Here is a 7,081-nt window from a genome sequence, read left to right as displayed (position 1 = left end):
AGTAGATAAAGCATAGAATCGGAACGCTGAGGTTGCCTGTTCGAAACCCCAGGCTGGCCCAGTCAAAACGCATATGAAAAGCAACTACTATGAGTTGATGCTTCCCATCCCTCTCCCACCCCAACCTTTTTTTTTCTCTCTCTCTCCTCTCTTTAGAAATCAATAAATAAAATCTTTTAAAAATTAGAAATAAGTCCAAACATATTAATAGTTATATTAAATGTAAACAGCCTAAATGCAACAATTAAAAGAAAAATTATCACCTGACTGGTGATGCAGCGGATAGACTGTTGACCTAGGACACTGAGGTTCCAGGTTCAAAACCCCAATGTCACAAGCTTGAGCACAAGCTCATCTGGCTGGAGCATGGTTTTGCCAGCTTGAGTGTGGGGTCATCAACATGATCCCATGGTCAGTGGCTTGAGCCCAAGGTTGCTGGCTTGAGCAAAGGGTCACTGATTCGGCTGGAGCCCCCTAGTTCAAGGCATATATGAGAAGGAATCAATGAGTAACTAAAGTGCCTCAACTAAGAGTTAGTGCTTCTCATCTCTCTCCCTTCCTGTGTCTCTGTCTCTCTGTCTCTGTGCCTCCCCGCACCACTAAAAAAAAAAAAAAAAAAAAAAAAAAGATAAATTATCAAAATGAATTTTAAAAATCAACTGTATACTGCCTGATCTACGGTGGCGCAGTGGGTAAAAGCATCAACCTGGAATGCTGAGGTCGCCGGTTCAAAACCCTGGGCTTGCCTGGTCAAGGCACGTATGGGAGTTGATGCTTCCTGCTCCTCCCTTTGTTCTCTCTTTCCTCTCTCTGTCTCTTTCTCTCTGTATGTCTCCTCTCTCTAAAAAAAATGAATAAAATGTAAAAAATAAATAAATTGTAAAAGAAATGTTTAAAAAAAAAAAATCAACTGTATACTGCCCTGGCCAGATAGCTCGGTTGGTTAGAGTGCCCTCCTGAAGCACAGAAGTTGCCAGTTTGATCCCCGATCAGGGTACATACAGGAACAGATGGATGTTCTAGTCTCTCTCTCTCTCTCTCTCCCTTCCTCTCTCTAAAATCAATAAAATAAACAAACAAAAAATAGAATTTAAATTAGGGCCTTGCCCATAACAAGAATTATTACCAAAAATAAAAGTTTATAAAAAAGATAAATAAAAATTTAAAAATCAACTGTATGCTGCCTGACCTGTGGTGGCGCAGTGGATAGAGCAAAAACCTGCAATGCTGAGGTTGCCAATTCGAAAGCACAGGTTTGCCCAGTCAAAGCACATATCAGAAGCATCTACTATAAGTTGATGTGCCCACTTTCCTCCTGCATTTCTGTCTCTATCTTCTCTCTAAAAATCAATATACAAAAATATTTTAAAAAGGGAAAAGGGCTCCATCCTTTTAAAAAAATCAACTTTATGCTGCTTTTTTTTTTAAAGATTTTATTTATTCATTTTGAAGACAAGAGAAAGAGAGAAAGAAAGAGAGAGAGAGAAGGGGAGGAGCAGGAAGCATCAACTCCTACATGTGCCTTGACCAAGCAAGCCCAGGGTCTCGAACCAGCGACCTCAGCATTCCAGGTCAATGCTTTACCCATGGCGCCACCACATGTCAGGCTATGCTGCTTTTGAAAAGTATGACACAGCCCTGGCCGGTTTGCTCAGTGGTAGAACATCGGCCTGGCATGCAGGAGTCCCAGGTTCTATTCCCGGCCAGGGCACACAGGAGAAGCGCCCATCTGCTTCTCCACCCCTCCCCCTCTCCTTCCTCTCTGTCTCTCTCTTCCCCTCCCGCAGCCAAGGCTCCACTGGAGCAAAGTTGGCCCAGGAGCTGAGGATGGCTCTATGGCTTCTGCCTCAGGTGCTAGAATGGCTCTGGTTGCAACAGAGCAATGCCCCAGATGGGCAGAGCATCGCCCTCTGGTGGGCATGCCAGGTGGATCCCGGTCAGGCGCATATGGGAATCTGTCTGCCTCCCCATTTCCAAATTCAGAAAAATACAAATAAATAAATAAATAAATAAATAAAATGAATAAAGTCTTAAGAAGTTAAAATTTTAAGGCCCTGGCCAGTTGGCTCAGTGGTAGAGCATCGGCCTGGCATGCAGGAGTCCCAGGTTCGATTCCCGGCAAGGGCACACAGGAGAAGTGCCCATCTGCTTCTCCACCCCTCCTCCTCTCCTTCCTTTCTGTCTCTCTCTTCCCCTCCTGCAGCCAGGGCTCCATTGGAGCAAAGTTGGCCCGGGCGCTGAGGATGCTCTGTGGTCGCAACAGAGCAACTCCCCAGATGGGCAGAGCATCGCCCCCTGGTGGGCGTGCTGGGTGGATCCCGGTCGTGCGCATGCGGGAGTCTGTCTGACTGCCTCCCTGTTTCCAACTTCAGAAAATACTAAAAAAAAAAGAAGTTAAAATTTTAAAAAAGAGAAGGTATATAAAGAAGAGCAGAATAACCAAGACGCAGAAGAAAAACATATTAAGAGCAGAAATTAATGAAATTGAAAACAGAAAAATAGAAAACGTCATTGAAACCAATCCGACTAGGCGGTTGCACAGTGGATAGAGCATCAGACTGGGATGCGGAGGACCCAAGTTTGAGACCCCAAGGTCGCCAGTTTGAGCGTGGGCTCATCTGGTTTGAGCAAGGCTCACCAGCTTGAGCCCAAGGTCGCTGGCTCAAGCAAGGGGTTACTTGGTCTGCTGTGGCCCCCCCCCCCCCGTCAAGGCACATATGAGAAAGCAATCACTGAACAATTAAGGAACCACAACGAAGAATTGATGTTTCTCATCTCTCTCCCTTCCTGCCTGTCTGTCCCTATCTATCCCTCTCTCTGACTCTCTGTCTCTGCCACACACATAAAAAAAAAAAAAACCCACCCAAAAACAACAACAAAAAAATCCTGGAGGTCACTGGCTTGAGCACGGGCTCACCGGGCCTGAGTGCAGGGTCACCGGCTTGATCATAGGATCATAGACATGACCCCATGGTCTCTGGCTTGAGCAAGGGGTCACTCACCCTGCTCTAGCCTCCCGGTCAAGGCACATATAAGAAAGCAAACATTGAACGACTCTGGTGCCGAAACAAAGAATTGATGCTTCTCATTTCTCTCCTTCCTGTCTGTTTGTCCCTATCTGTCCCTCTATCTGTCTCTGTCACACACACGCACGCGCGCACGCACACATACACACATACACAAAAGACTCAGAAACTGTCACACAGCAATTTTACTATATATTAAGACAAATAGAAGATTAAAAAGAAACAGACATACTGGGCTACTGGCAATCCATTGTTTTAAACACTATGTTATTACTTGGGTAAATTTTAATATTAATTTTAAAAATTTAAATCACTGAGCAACTCCTCATTTAAAGAACCCCCATGGTGAATTGTTCTGTACAGCACATTAGTATCATTTGTGCCAATCTGGATTTTGAGTCCTGGCTCTTGCAGTGCTTCCAGGTATTTGTATAATGTTCAGCAAGTCATTTCTGTTTCTTCTGCAGTAAAGTAGGAGCCAGGGTTTGGATGATATCTGTATTTGTTGCTAAGCCTCCTTGGAATCTTCTCCAACCTCAAGATTTTACTCTAGTGGGTCTGGAGTGGTGATTCTGATCTGTTGCCACATTTGGGAACATCCAGAGGTCTCTTTCAACTATAAAATTAAATCATAGACTTGATATGCTTAAAACAAGGGCTCTCTGCACTGGGAATCAGTTTCTGTCCTTCCCTGGCACATTCCCTGTGAACTGTGAACTCTCCGCACCCTCACCCAGAGCCAGGTATCTCTAAGTTCACCAGTAGTTTACCAAGAACCTAAGTTTGTTTACTTTCATCAAATCATTTCCTACCTTAGTGTTACTTGATTTTTCTTTTTTAAAATTTTTTTTTATTATTATTATTCATTTTAGAGAGGAGAGGGAGAGACAGAGGGAGAGAGAGAGAGAGAGAGGAGAGACAGAGAGAGAGAAGGGGGGAGGAGCAGGAAGCATCAACTCCCATATGTGCCTTGACCAGGCAAGCCCAGGGTTTCGAACCGGCGACCTCAGCATTTCCAGGTCAACGCTTTATCCACTGCGCCACCGCAGGTCAGGCCTACTTGACTTTTCCCATGATATTTCTGCTCCCTCTTTTAGAGATTTAGTCCCACCTCTGTAGCTCTTTCCCATGTCCCTTTTCTCCCCATCCTCCAACCTAACGTGTCCAATGTCCTAGCCTCATACCCCTTAAGCACCTTGATCTCCCTGCTGGAGAACACTGACATCTTGGAGATAACTGTCTAGGACCTGCAAGTTCTCTAGTCGGTAGGTGACAGAGCAGATGAAGAGGATGGGAATAGGGTGCTGTCCTAAAAGCTAAGTTCTTCAGGGAAGACAGAAAGAATCATAAGGGGTAGAGAAAGGGCAAGAGACCCTGAATATTAAACCCGTTCATCTCATCTCAGGGACAGTCCAGAGAGGAGAGGCCTGAGTTCAGAGGGGGGAGCACTAACTGCTTCTCCTTGTCCCCCAAGGTACCATTTAAGGCCAGCCCCTGAGGCTGGGAAGGTTCAGAGCTGTCAGCACTTTATACATAGAGTGTTTCAGACTCACCTTCCTAGAAGCTCTGCCAGCCTTCTGCAATCCAGCCCCTGTAGATGCTCTTCCCTCAGCCACACCAGCTCCGTGCCCCTCTTCCCTCTTTTCTCCCCAGGGCTGGAGGCATTGGGAGGCATTGGGAGGCTCCTTGGGGGAACCAGCTATACAGTCTTTCCTTCCAGTGCACTCAGTCTCCTTCGTTATTCCTTTTACCTCTCAGCACTTCCTGTGTCTGTCTCTGTCTCCATCTCTCCTCCTCTAGTGCAGTCTCACCTGACTCCCACCTCTCCTATCCAAAGACCCCAGTGATGTCTAAGGGAGAGAGAGGTAAAGGTTATTTTTTTTTTTATCTCTAGCCCAGCTGAAATGGTCTGAAAGAAGGAATCCTTAACTCTTCATTTTTTCTTGATTTTAAAGAGAGAGGAGGGTGGGGAGAGAGAAAGAGAGAAACATCCACCCGTTATTTCACATTTTTATGCATTCATTGGTTGACTCTTGTATGTGCCCTGATTGGAGATCAAACCTGCAACCTTGGCATATCAAGTTGATGCTCTAATCAACTGAGCTACCTGGTCAGGAAGGCCTATTTTACAAAGCAGGAGACTGATGTTGAGAAATTAAGAATCTTCTCGCAAGTCTTAGCTAAGTGGTGGAGCCAGGTCTCGATCAGGCCAGTCTGTATTCCTAATTTCACTCTGTATAATTTGTAGCCTCCCACCAAGTATCCACCTCTTCCCGCCTGTAATTTTCTGGGGCTGGGGAAATAACCTAAGTGAATCTGACCATGTCCTCTGAACACCTGTTAGACGGAGGGCTGAGGGGGTGGCCAATGTGAATGAGACTGGGCCCAGTTGGAGAGATAACCAGAAATAAAATGTCAGCTTCCTCTGAAGAGCTCCTTTTCTGTCTTTGCTTCCTGACCCTCACCCTACAATGGCAGACAGGTCAGGAAGTGCCAGGGATTTTTTTTTTTAATTTTTCCAAAGTTAGAAACAGGGAGGCAGTCGGACTCCTGCATATGCCCAACCGGGATCCACCCGGCATGCCCACCAGGGGGCGATGCTCTGCCCATCTAGGGCGTTGCTCCCTTGCAGCCAGAGCCATTCTAGCGCCTGAGGCAGAGGCCACGGAGCCAGCGCCGTTATCAGCGCCTGGGCCAACTTTGCTCCAATGGAGCCTTTGCTGTGGAAGGGTAAGAGAGAGAGAAAGAGAGAGGAAGGAAAGGGGGAAGGGTGGAGAAGCAGAGGGGTGCTTTTCCTGTGCGCTCTGACTGGGAATCAAACCCGGGATTTTCACACGCCTACTGCTGAGCCAACCAGTCATGACCCAGGAATTTTTTTTTTTAATTTTTTCTTTATAGAGACAGAGAGAGAGAGTCAGAATAGACAGGGACAGACAGACAGGAATGGAGAGATGAGAAGCATCAATCATTAGTTTTTGTGCATTGCAACACCTTAGTTGTTCATTGATTGCTTTCTCATATGTGCCTTGACCGTGGGGCTACAGCAAACCGAGTAACCCCTTGCTCGAGCCAGTGACCTTGGGTCCAAGCTGGTGAGTTTTTGCTCACACCAGATGAGCCCACGCTTAAGCTGGTGACCTCGGGGTCTCGAACCTGGGTCTTCGGCATCCCAGTCCGACACTCTATCCACTGCTCCACCGCCTGGTCAGGCGGCCAGGAATTTTTTTATCACCTCACTCATGGCTGCTGCTCTCAACAAACTTCCCACAACAGATCACTGCTGAGAACTACAATCACAGGCCCTGGGAATAAGTGGTGGATTGAATTGTGGTCCTCACCCAAAAGCAGGGAGCAGGGGGTGCAAATTAGTTCATGTGTCTGAAAGCCAGAACCCACATGGCTTGTGAAACACTGGAGTGACTCACTAGATGGAAATAAGGGCAGCGCTTGCCCTGCTCCAGCCCCCACCCAGAACTACACCCATGTGTGGACACTGGAACGGAAATCCAGGTTGGGAGGTTGGGCACTAACTGTAGCCTAAGATTTTGTAGCTTGAAGGAATCTATATCGTTTAGGTCCAGGGAAGTGAATGACCTGCTCAAGACCACATGGGTAGGGTGGTGGAAGAGCTGAGCTAAGCTGATCTGAAGATGCAGTCTCTGGGCTCCTTCAACTCCAGTGCTTCTTCACCTGCTGCCTCCTCAGGAGGCTGATGAAGCCTACTCCCACTGCTAGAGGAACTAAAGGTGTTTATCTGGACAGAGCACAGATTACACTTGAAGTTGAGGGCTGGGGACACGTGAGTTCCATTACCCATAATAGCACCAGATGGAGGTGGATTAGCTATACCTATTTAACTTCTGGGATTTGATTCTTTTCGCCACTGGTTGGTTCCCCTGACCCTGGTCATGTATTTTCACCAGCTCTATTTATTGAGATTTAACACCTGTTTTGGATTACAAAGTCAGTGCCTGATGTTGAGCTCAACTTCATCTCCCTGGTCATTGAGCAACTGGAGAAATCTTTTTGAATCTGTTTTCCATCAAAACCTCCCT

The sequence above is a fragment of the Saccopteryx bilineata genome, chromosome 1 (assembly GCF_036850765.1).
Source record: "Saccopteryx bilineata isolate mSacBil1 chromosome 1, mSacBil1_pri_phased_curated, whole genome shotgun sequence".
Classification (NCBI taxonomy): Eukaryota; Metazoa; Chordata; class Mammalia; order Chiroptera; family Emballonuridae; genus Saccopteryx; species Saccopteryx bilineata.
Note: the sequence above shows the minus strand (reverse complement) of the source record.